Genomic DNA, 13,105 nt, shown 5'->3' with positions numbered 1-13,105 from the left:
TGACTGAAAGTTTCAAACACCGCACACGCGATGGAACACCCCATTGACATGCATAGGTCCACGACAACATTACCCTCAAACGTAAAACCTAGCAACCTAGTGTCTTCTGGGTGCACCGGGAGGCACGAAAGGCAGCCTCAATATCTGATTTGGCCATCAGGTCGCCCTCACCTAATCTCTGTAGTTTCTGAAAAGCAGTATCAAAAGTGGTATACTGTTGGACTTGGCCCTTTTTGCAGGGTCATCCCTAAACCTTTTGCCTTCCTCCTGCATTTTTCTGACCTGTTGTCGGCTGTTTTATGACTCTGGGCACTTTACCACTGCTGATCAGTGCTAAAGTGCATATGCTCTCCCCATTGTAAATTGCTATGTTGGGTGGATTCCATGATTGGCTTATTTGGTTTACTGTCAGACCCCAGTAAAGTGCACCAGGAGTGCCAGGTCGTGTAAATACAAATGCCGCTGGTGGGCTTGCAGCACTGGTTGTGCCACCCACAGAAGCGGCCTGGTAAAATGTGTCTAGGTCTGCCATTGCAGAACCTGCGTGCAGTCTGGTACTGACATGCTGACTGGCAAGTGCACACACTTGCCAGTCCCTAAAACCTTCCCTTAACTTCATGTTAGTCATCCCTATGGTAGGCCCAAGGGCAGGGTGCGTTGTAAGCATAAGGTGGGACAAGCCCTGATGTGTGTGGCATGTCCTAATAGTGAATTACAGCCATTTTCGTTTTTCACTATTGTAAGGCTACCCTGTTCTCATAGGCCAGAATGGGCTGTTAAGATTGTTACATCCTATGATCCTAACATGCCCAGGGAACATGGTAGAAGATCGAGTTTAGTATGCCTGAACTCAGAATAATAAGGTACATCTTTTCGTAAGGTTTATTTTAATATTCTGCGTTTGCAAATGCCACTTTTAGAAAGTTGGCCTTTGCTTGCCTAACCATTTCAGCCCGCCTCTGCGTGATGTGTATCTGCTGTCTGGCTTGTGTGAGTGACAGGTCTGGGGAAGCCCAGATGGGCAGGGCTAGGTAGCCTGGTGGTGAATAGAAAGATGGACAGGTAGATGGGTGGGAGGAGTACACCTGGACTCTGAATAGGACTGTGCTCTGCCACCACAATGCCGGCTCCCCCCCGTGGAGCGTCTGATGACTCTGCCCTGCACTCTGAAAGAAGAAGCCTGCATCGCGTCAACAAAGTGCTCCAGAACTGGACTGAACTAGGCAAGGGCCCCCAACGCCTGGGAGAACAAAAGAAATGTAGCATAAATGTAGGAGCCCTGCTCCTAAGAAATCAGATCCGCTTTGAACCAAGAAGAATCTCTGCCTGAGGAGGAGGCGCCAGGAAAGGTGTAAGGAGGAAGACTGTCCCTATCCTGGGGGACTGGCCTGCAGTGGTGACCTTGCAGCCAAAGGAGAGAAGAGGAACTTTTTCCTAGAGACTTTGCTTTATTTTTATTTTCAAGAAACTTGTGCTTTCAAAAACGATCTCCAAGGGCTTGGAAGCGAGCTTGCCCCCTGAACTGAGCCCCAGGACCATTGGGCTCATCCTGACCTTCACTCGCCAACCGCTGGACGGTGGTGTTCCTTCCCTCGCCGGAGCCATGAGTCTCGTGCCCCCCAGCCCCTCCTTGAGCCGTGACCAGACTGCTTAGCCGCCCCTGCCTTGGGAAGAGCCTTCTGAAAAGAGCCGCTGAGTGTCCCGCACCCGCCTTCACGAAAAGAGACAAGGTACTGTACTTACGAACTCGACCGCGAGCTCGCATCGGATCCAGGGTCCGCAACGTTCTGTTTTCCCTGCCGTCTGACACGTGCCTCCCGGTTACCGTCTCAGCGCGAAGTGCGCTAAGGCCCACAGTTCACATTGTTGCCCGCATAAGAAGACTTCCCGTAAAGAGAAATTTCCGTAACAATAGAGATCGTGGCCCCACCGTTTCACCGTTGCTGGGTCTTGTATTAAGTCTGCGAAAATATATAAAAGCCTTATTTTTGTATACAACCTGCCTGGTGTCCGTTTGTGGTGCATGCAAGGAGTTTACTGTGTGTATAATTGCAAATGCTTAACCGTGTACACCCTGAGGTTTAGCCTTGACTGCTCGTGCCACGCACCTAGAGGGTGAGCAGGGGTTATTCTAAGGAGCCATCCTTCGCCCTGACTAGAAGTAAAGGTTCCCTGCTTGTCGTTGGTACTTGCCTGCGCCAACCAGAGCCCCCTCATTTCTAACATATACAGAACTGCACATAGTTCCGGATCCAACATGTCATTGACTGACAGCCCAGGTGGACTTGATAGGTTATGGATGAGGCGCTATTTCCCCGCCTCCTTCTTTGGCACCAGTCCCAGTGGTGAACACACCAAATTCTGCCTTAGTAACTGCTGAAACGGCCCAGCCACCCTCCCCAGCGCTACTTCTTTCATGATTTTTTCTCTGGCCATCCCCGGGTTTTGCATAACTGAGCGCTGATTGCTTGGGGGCACTGTGGAAGATGAAGCACTAGACCAGATATGGAAGCCAGATTTAAAACCTTGATACAACAAATGAGCCTCTTGCCGCCTCTCGTATCTGCTGAGCAGGTGTGCCAAAACATGCAGGCGTATGGGAGTGGGCGGGCCTTTATGATGACTGGTAAGGGCGGCCCTTGCTCTGTGCGCTGGCAGGGGTGCGCTGTTTCTTAGGTTTCCCCACTTTTTTATAGCACTTATTCTCTGGGTGACCTTGCATTCCACAGAAGGAACATATATATCTGAACTTGCATGCTGCTCCCCTATTGCATTTGTTCTTGTTGAACTGCAAGCACGCTTGTTTCTTATCACCTGCTCCCTTGTCCCCCCGAAAGGAATGAGAGGGCTTGCAGACTGTCGCAGCCGAATAGAATTCAGCATGCCATATATTGATCTCCCGCTGATCCCAAGCCACTTCAAGCTGTACTGCCTTCATTTGTCTGAATTTGGTGTCGTATTGCAGCCAGGCCATGCCCTGATATTCGGAAGCTGCCAAATAACTCAATGATATGTAGCTTATTAATTGGGCCGCCAGTGTTGGGAACCGTTCTACCATAATTGCAGCATAAATAGCAAAACCGGTCACCCAATTCTTTATTGACCATTCCACCCAAACTTTATTTTGTTTAAATTCTCCCTCTTTGCCTGCTCTGCTCTTCCCTGGAACCACTCACGCATTGATCAGATCAAATATGTCTACAAATTCTCCCCTGAAAATCTTTTCTCTGGTTTCCGCCGGCACATGCCATGTGATACTTGCTGATGGTGCCACAGCGAGCGACGCAGAACCATACATCACCGGGCTCTGTGACAGGGGAGCTTGCACTGATACCACCGCCCCCGGGGTACTGGTGGCGCCGTTGTGGTAGACCCAGTCCCTGCTGAACCCATATTATTGATTGGACTTTGTGACGTCACAGCGACTACCAAGGGAGCTTGTGTCACCCCTCCTGACTGGACCCACACCTGAGCCACCCCACTACCTTGATGCGCTACTACTGGCGCAGGCACCTGCGCGGTAAGTGGCGTGGCAGTCACTCCCGCACCCTATGCTGCCTTGGTCTGGTATGTATGCGCCGCAACCGGTGTTGGCATCATGGAAGGAGCCGTGGTCTGGGAAAGACCCCCAACTGGTGACAACTCTACATCCGTCTGACCCTTCTGCGCAGCTGCGCCAGAAACCTGATTATTGTCTGTGCACAACAGGGGCTGGCCCACTGCCACCACCTCACCTGAGGTGCGAGTCCGCGACGTGTTTAACCTTTTCCTGCTGCGCATCCTTAAAACGTTCGGGCATCCGCCTTGTGTGTTTAGTTAATGGGGCCTCCTGCTGCGAGCTTGTTCCTGCCCCCTGCGTTAACGTCTGCAGCGCCCCATCAATGCCGCCTTTCTTCACAATCTCCCACAGTGCTGACAAGGATTGAAATTCCTCCACTGTCGCCGGGGCCTCCTTGCCCCCCCGTGCACGCTTTGGCAGCATCCTACCAACTAGAGAAATAATAAATAAAAGACAAGGAAAGTTACATGCTGGCCAATATCTCCTTCCCTACCCCTTGTTGCCGGGCCTTGGGACTGCATGCTTCCATCCCTTCACAACCACATGCTTGTCTTTCCCCTTTGGGCAGGCACTAGGGATACTTACTACCCCAGTGCCCCCCTTGCACTCCTCGCATGCATTAAACTGCATCCCCCCACCCCGGGATACTCAGCCTACTCACTAGCTGAATGGCCCGGGTTGTCATGCTCTTCCCCAAGCATCTGCCTTTCCCTGCCATGCTCCACATCACACCCCCCTTGGGCGTGCTCAGTCTACTCACTAAACGAGCACCCCCTGATGTCATGCTTACATGCTGCGCTTCCGATCCCCCGAGCCATGCGTGCCAAATCCAGCTTTTACTGTCTTTGCTCCTTTGCCCACTTCCAAGGCATTAAATTGAAGTTGACCAGCACGCACCTCGCGCCTCTACCGCTGCGAATACGTGATACTTAATGTCGGTATTGATGCTCGAATCCCTTCCGCTTTGCACATACTCCCTAATTAAAGATGGGATTGATGCTTAAATCCCTTCCACCTTTGAACATGCTTCAGAATTAATGATTAGATTGACGCCCGCATCCCTTTTCCTTTTGTGAAAGGTGCGCTGTGACCCACTAGCGCTGCAAGCCCCTCTCGCAATTTCGCAATCTGCATCAGCTTGCTCTTAAATAATACAAAGGTGCATTGTGCCTTCGAAGTTCAAGTCCCTTTTGCTTTTGCGAACATGCGCTGAGCGCTGCTAGCGCTGCGAGCCCCTCTTTTTCCGCCGAGGAGCGGGCGCGTCGCACCTGTCACGCTCCCAATCTCTTGATCTGCATCAGCTATGAACGACCGGCACCCATTGCTTCTGTTATTGCACCGCTAATAGGCGAGCACATCACGCCTTTAATGCTCTCATCTATGAACGGCCGGCACCTGTTGCTTCCGTTATTGCACCGCTAATAGGCGAGTAAATCGTGCCTTTAATGCTCGCAATTATTACGCTGCGAGCGCCTCCGCATGTTCCCCCAATGAGCATCATTACCTTGTAAGCTTATGCATTTGGGATTTTACTAAGCGGTGCACCTCCCGCCACTACCGCTTTCATCTTCAACGAGCGGGCTGCTATCATCTGTGACTTTCAAAGGCTTGAGCCTCACGCCGCTACGGCTTTCCCTCTCCCTGGGCTTCGCGCCACTAGTGCTCCCACGCAACCCACGTAAGATTCCTTACTGCCCATAAACAGAGCTCCTCCATCCCCCTGCTACGCCGTTAGGCCCCTCACCTGGGTAGACAACCGCGAGCACCGCACACCAGCTGCTCAACTTGCTTCAGGGTGCGACCCACTGGGCACCCGAGGCGAGAGTACATAGAGGGCTTCTCCCTCGTGTCTCATGTTTTTATCACTTTTTGTGGGGGGTCGCCTGCGCACCTTGGTGACGTACTAGAGGCCTGCTCTGACTGCTCACATTTCCTGGCGACCCCTCCCACTCCCGTTGAACAGATGTAAACTAAACTGACCCAGCCTCCCGCACGAAATGCCACTAACGGCACCCCGCCCCTAGGCGTGGGGGGTGCCTCTCATTTCTGTTGTTTGTGAGATTTGTTTAATTCTAACCTGCTGATTTTCTCCTATTTAGGTTTAGCAGATAAGATTTATTTTGGTTTATTTAGTGTGTGTTAATTGAGGAAGGCTGTGCAATCTTTTTCTGATTCACGGAAAAGTCACGCTGCAATTGATTAGTCAGCCAAGGAATCTCACTGAGATTGGTGAGATGTCACCACAAAGTCAAACTGTCATTGGGTGGTTGCTGTCAAAACCATGCTGTGATTGGTTGACCTTTGGCATAGTCCCCCTGAGATTGGTTGTTGTTCACTGGCTTGTTTTGTGTGGTTTTTGGATTCATTTGAAACTAAATAATAGGTGCTGTGTAAAATAAACCTAAAGCTCCTACCATACCATACCTGCTACGGAGAGACAGAAAATATGTGCAGAGTGTTCCCCTGCATGTGAAATAATGACGGGTATTGTTTTTTATAAGTGTACCTCGATAAGTGATTGGCATGCATACACCTGTCTGAGAATGACTTTCAGTTTCCTTTAGATGGTACCTTTAATATAGGAAAGCTAGATTTCTTGAGACAGACCATGAATGAGATGACGTTGTTACCTAGACCTACACAGTTTGAGGCATTGAATAAATGGGATCGTATGTCTACAGAGAAGGAGAGAAAGAAAATGAAAAAGCAGGTTGGGGTTCATTTAGATAATGGCTTAACAATGAGTTGGATCATCTGGAGATTTGCTGGAGAGAGGAAATGATAAAGAGAGTGAGAGTTTTCCCTGCAATACTTAAGGAGACAACAGAAAGGTAAGGTGATTAGGGAGACAAAGAAAAGTAGAACCAAGAAAGATATTCAAAGGAGGAGGTTAACGTTTTAAATGATCTTTTGAATTCTGGACCTCCTTCATACACTGATGAGATTCAGAGACAGGTCTTGGCTTCTGTAGTGCCAGTTACAAGTGCAGCAGGAGATGGTTCAAGTATTCAGACACAGGGATTCACTGCACTTACAAGTGTGGGTAAATCAGTGAGTGCCGCTACCTGAGAAGAAATTGACAGCTTTGCCAAGTATTATGCCACTGCTGCCTCTTCAATTTCAAGTGACAGGCATTTTGCTATTATAGAGACATTAGTGTTGGGCTACTGAAGATTACATTTTGACAAATTTTGCAAGGGAAAATAAACACAAACAGATTGTTGCCATCCAATATAGATGAATTGAGGTACTTAATCAGAGAAGCACTGAGGTGTGCAAAGGAAGCACATGATTGGCTTGAGGAATTGGCTGATGAGTGCGAGGTTGACATCAGTACAATTCTAAATGTGCAGAAAAATTCCAAAATAGTTTTGCCCAATTAATGAAATAAAAGAATTATGTTTAATATTATCGGGGGCCCACGTTAATGATCTGGTCAAAAAGATTTAGGGCAGGAGGGATTTGAAGAAATACAGTGAAAGGTGGAAGAAGAAACTTATTACTATAAAGAAAGTTTTAGAGGCTGGGATGAAAGTAAATGGGCCCATTGGTGATTTTGAGTAGAAGGCAGATTAAAAATTTACCCTGAAAGAATTACATAGATTCATAGACATTGACTGAATTATGTGCGTGTGCTTGGGACATGAGATGATATTTATACTTTTATGACAAATTTTCCAAAATTGCGAGAGGAACCTGAGAAATGGCACAAGGATACTCATCGATTAATGATGATTTTAAAAATGCTTTGGATGCACTGTTTGAAATTGTTGTTCCTAGAGATTTATGGGAGAGTGTAAGGTTGCTATTGCTTAGCTGACTGAGGAACCAAATAGAGTTGAGCCAAATAATGCTCTGTGTGTGGTGGTTGTTGACAAGTAAACAGCAGTGATCTAGTATTTGAAAAAGAAGGTACAGGAGAAAGAAATTAACTAGTCAAAGACAATTGGACATGGGATTCTGTCACAGTTGAAACACAAGATGAAGACCCAGTGTTTAAAATTAAGTCACATGATTCAAGAGTTCAGTTGTTCCCAGTCCTTACTAAAGGAGATTTTCCTCTGGATGTAAGACAAAGTATCAATGAAAATGCATGGGCTTTCATAGGAAAAGAGAAGGGACTGATAGAAAGTGCAATGTTTTTCAAGATAAATATAAAACCAAATGCATTTTCCCGAGCATTAAACAACACAAACTTTCAAAAGAGGCAGAAGAGGGAATGAAGCTTGTAGTTGAAAAAAAAGGAATTCTGTTGGAAGTGCCTGGTAGTCTTTACAATTCTCCCATAATGGACCTTAAAAAATAGAGGGGTGAATGGAGAATCATACAGGAAATTAGAACAATAAATAAAATAGTGATTTCATATTGTCTGGTGGTCTTCAATCAATCAGTCAGGGAATTGTAAACACGCTACTCACCTGTGAGGTTCTCAAGGTGCTGGGGGGGGGGGGGGGGGCAGCAGTTCTGTTGAGCCAAAGAGTCTGGTCTTGAGAGTCTTCTTGAAGGTGTGCAGGGAGGGGGCATATATATAATGTCGATCAGGAGCTTATTCCAGGTCTTGGCCGCAATGCAGGAAAAGGATCTTTCCCCTGCTTTGGCTCTGTGGATGCGTGGGGTTTTGGTGAGGATGAGGTTGGCGGATCAGAGGTTTCTTTTGGGCACGTGGAGGGTGATTCTATTGTTGAGGTATTGGGGTCCGATGTTGTGTAGGCATTTGTAGGCGTGGGTGAACATCTTGAACGTGATTCTCTTCTCGATGGGGAGCCAGTGGAGCTTCCGTAGGTGTTGGCTGATGTGCTTGTGTCGGGGGATGCCGAGGACGAGTCTGGCGGTGGGGTTCTGTATTGTCTGGAGCTTGCGGAGTAGGCACTTGTTTATGCCGGCGTAGAGGGTGTCTCCGTAGTCCAATCTGCTGGTGATGAGTGTGTGGGTGACTGTCTTCCTTGCCTCGGGGGGATCCATTTGAAAGTCTTGTGGAGGATGCGGAAGGTGCTGAAGTAGCTTGTGGCGATGGCGTTGGCCTGTCGGTTCATGGAGAGGGAGGAGTTGAGTATGATGCCGAGGTTTTTGCCGTGGTCTGTGAGGGACAGGGGGCCACCAAGTGGTTGTTCCATGCCGATGGGTGGTTCCGAGGATGAGAACTTCAGTCTTCTTCGAATTAAGCTTTAGGCAGCTGTTTCTCATCCAGGCTGCGACGTCTTGCATTTCTACCTGGATTTTTAGTCTGGTGGTGGAGGGGTCCTTCATGAGGGAGAGGATGAGCTGGGTGTCACCGGCGTAGGATACTATGCTGAGGCCGTGCTATCGGACTGTAGTCATTTTCGTTCCAGATTCCAATAGATACAGAATAGTATATATTCATCGATTTATGTCAAGAGATCTTCTCTATTCCTATACATGAGGATAGTAAATTTATTTTTGTGTTCCAGTTACAAAATGAAGTTCTCATTCTGTGTTGAATCCCACAGGGGTGTACTGAAAGCCCTTAAACCTTTAGTTAGATCCAAAAGAAAGATTTGGAAAGATTGCACTTACCCTGTAACTCTGTACTGGTGCTATCTATATATTTGGCCACAATCATACAGTACTGTAAGAAAGAAGTGATTTATCTTGGTCATCAAATTTAGAAAAAGGGTAAGGCAAGTCTCAGCAGAACATGTTTCTGCAATTCTGGAAGGTGAATACCTCAACCACCCAGAGGGAGGTGAGAATGTTCCTGGAAGTGTTTGGTTATTGTAGTCCATGGAATCCAAAAATGTCCTTGATCGCAAAGCCTTTATTAAAGTTGGCCCACAGTAACATCAGAGATTCAGTAGCATTTGATGACAAATGTTTTGAGGCTTTCCAGATATTGAGGGAAAAATTCAGTAAATTGCCCATTCTTAGAATGTCTTACTACAATATGATGTTTTTCTTTACTGTCATGAGAGAGGCAAGCGTGTTCTTTCAGTCCTCACTCAGAAATATGGTGAAGTCATGATACCAGTGGTCTACCTGTCAGCTGTGTTAGAACCAGTAGCTGTAAGTTGTCCTGGCTGTATGAAAGCAGTTGCTGCTGTTTGTATTGCAATTGAGCAAAGTGAAAGAATTGTCATAAGACATACATGGATTGTGTTCGTTACACAATCTGTTGAGCTTTGTCTGGCCCGTAAATGGATTGAACACATGACAAACAGTTGTCTGACCAGATATGAACAAAGTCATACAGGCAGCTGTGAATATCTCAATCAAAAAGTACAATTTTATAAAACCTGTGACACTGCTTCCTGTTCCTGACAATAATGGCGACAAGGACAGGGGTGATGATGATGATTATGATTAACGAGAGTATAACTGCATCAGTGTCACAGAGGTATGTACCAAGTCAAGACCAAACATTGAATAAATTTCCCCTGAAATGGCTAGTCTGATTCTGTTTTTAAATGGTTCTTGTTTGAGAGACCATTGTGGAGAACTTTCATTTCTGAAATTCATGAAACATCATACCCGCCAAATGTAGCTTCAGCACAAGTGGTAGATTTGATTGCATTCACAAGAGCTTGTTGCCTCGTGGAAGATTTTAATAGGACAACCTATACAGACAGCCAATATGGTTTTGGAGGGCTCCATGACTTTGGACAGTTGTGAACACAACAAGATGATGGAGGGAGTGCGGAAACTTTTTAACCACTCACCCCAGTCAGACGATCTGTGTTTAATCCATCATTCATTTCTCACTATGCTACCTCAGTTTGGACCAAGCCATATGCAAATCAGTCTTGATCCTGATCCTCATGGGAACAGTCCAGCCTGAACTGCAAGGCCAGGTCATCTCTGGACCAGAAACAAGCATCCTGTGACCGGTTTCTGGGTATCACCCCTCATCAGCCAGGCTAGCTTGAATCCAGTGGCTCAGTGAGCAAGGGACCCACGTTTGGACATACCCTTGTCCACTTAGGGCGAACATAGCAAACACAAAAAGGTGATGGACGGAGTGCTGAAACTTTTCAACCACTCAGCTCTAGTCAGAAGATCTGGTTTTAATCCATTGTTCTTTTGCTCACTATGCCACCCCAGTTTGGATCCAGCAATAAGAAAATCAGTCTTGACCCTGGTCCTCATGGGAACAGTCCAGCTCAAACTGCAAGGCTAGGCCTTCCCTGGACCGTAAACAAGCATCCAGGGAAATAAATATGCAGAACAGGTGGCCAGATGTTGTGCACTTGGCAATGAAACTATGAGATCAAATGAAGAATTACAATTCACGAGACAGAACAAAATGAAACAAGTGAAACAATTTATAATGCTGTTGAAAATTCCGAAAATGTAAATTGTTTCTTATCGAGTCCAATGCAGAGTTCCTTCTGTGAATTGAGGGGCCTCCAAGAGGAAGCCACAGAAGATGAGAAAAGAAAGTGGAAAATGTTGCATTACAAAACGTATTATCAAGACATTTGGATCACTCCGAGAATAATTATACATTATCAGACTCAATGTTGAATTGCAAGGGTAGGTAATTGCATAATCAGTCACAGGCAAGGAGAGATTCCATGACACGATTATTTCATAAGGATTGGTAAAGTTCCAAATTAGAAGTGTTTCAGAAGATTTATGTCAAAGATGTTTACTTTGTTAAAGAAATAACCAAAGGAAAGAGGTCTACTGTCCTTACAAATCATATTGGCAAATCAGAGGGCCCATTTATGAGACTTCAAGTAGATTTCATTGAGATGCCAGTGTACAAAGCCCTTAAGTACATTCTTATGATTGCCAGCTTGTTCTCTAAATGGGTTGGGACCTATCCACCCAAAGATCAGACAGAATGACAGTTGGATCGTATTTTAAAAATGAAATTGTAAAATGTATTTGTACAGCTCTCCAAATTGATCAAATAATTCATTGTAGTTATTGTCCTCAATCATCTGGTATAGCTCAGAGGATGACTTGTCCCACCAAAAACAAGCTGGCCAAAGTGTATGCATTCACCAGTCTGAAATGGCCTGAAACTCTTCCTCTTGTCCTAATGAGTATTAGGAGCACCCCAGATAAAAAGACTGGCCTTTCCCCCACGATATGTTAATGGGCAGGGCAATTCGATTAGCCTGCATTCCTTTACCTATACTTGTTTCAATTACTGTTTACATTGTTTTAGATTACTGCAAAGGTCTGATACATGGTGAAATCTGTTTCTCATCAGGCGAATATGACAACAGCTTTGAGAAAAGAAATTCAGTACAACCCCCTGATTCATTCCAGGAGATTAGGCCCTTATTAAGAAACGTCTGGAAACAGTGTTCAGAAGTATGCTGGAGAGTCTCATTTTAAGTCTTACTTGTCTCTAACACTGCTGTGAAGTGTGCTGGAGTCCAGCAGTGGATCCACAAGAAGAGTGAAGGAGGCAGATGAAGAGGTGGTGATAACAAACACTAATTCAAAGAGTCAAGCTCAAGTTTGCAGCGTGGATCCAGAGGGAGGCGAAGGACGTTTTGAAACTGGTGAAGTTCAAGAAGTTACTGCTGATGAGAGTGAAGATCCTGGTGGAGGCACCAGTAGCAGTGGCCAGTTTCAAATTGAAAGTCATAGTGAAGAACGGTCATGAGTGGCAGTGAGAAGAAGTAGTCTCTAATGTGATCAATGAAAGGCTCCAGTTGAGAAATCGAGTCTCGAGAACCCCTAGAGGGATAAAACACATCACACTGAGCTGAAATGCAGATGTTGATCAAAGCTCAAGTCCATGAGTGAATGGAGAAGATTCAGCAGTAGTCACAAGTGAAGAGTCGCAACACCGAAAGCAGCAAAAAGAATCTGCAAAATAAATAACTAAGAGAATGAAAGACTAAAGTCAATCTAAGAAGAGCCTGAAGTAATTGAAATCGACTCAGATAATAGTGAAAGTGAGTTTCCAGTTGGAAACAGACCAGCAAGAATGAGAATTCCAAATAGAAAGTATTCATCACCTGACTGGGTATATCTAGAATCTGTGTATGTAGGAGAAGAGTCAGGTGCAGCGATCAGCTGTCCAATAAACTATTGCACATTTATTTTTAAGAAATAAACTAGAAGAGGAATCGGGCAGCCTTGAAGTCTGAGATAAAAGCCTGACAGTGGTGAAATTAGTTTGAATTTTGAAACAGAATCCAGATGAATAAAATGGTTTGAGAATATGAACTGAACGCAACTAAAGAAACCGATAAAATAATGGGAAATCTTCTGAAGTCTATTTTGATTTTAACTTTTGATAATTTCTTTGCAAAAAGAAGAAGAAAGAAAGAAGGAAAGTTCTATTATTGTTTTGCAAGAAAATTTGGTTGAGTTTTGGAGTTTCACATTCGTTTTTGATTATAATCTCAAAAGAAAATAGCATATGGGAAATGCCGCAAAATTATTAGCCTAATGTCCTCGATGATGATAATAACAGTAGTAGTTGCCTTATTGTTGTGCATCCTTTCTCCACTAGGATATGTCTCCACAGATGATAGATTAACTACAGTACATAATGATGCTAGATATAGTACATTGACACAAAGGGAAAGTTTACTTAATGGATTTCATGATAATATCTATACT

Source organism: Triturus cristatus, chromosome 3_2 (assembly GCF_964204655.1).
Source record: "Triturus cristatus chromosome 3_2, aTriCri1.1, whole genome shotgun sequence".
Taxonomy (NCBI): domain Eukaryota; kingdom Metazoa; phylum Chordata; class Amphibia; order Caudata; family Salamandridae; genus Triturus; species Triturus cristatus.
Note: the sequence above shows the minus strand (reverse complement) of the source record.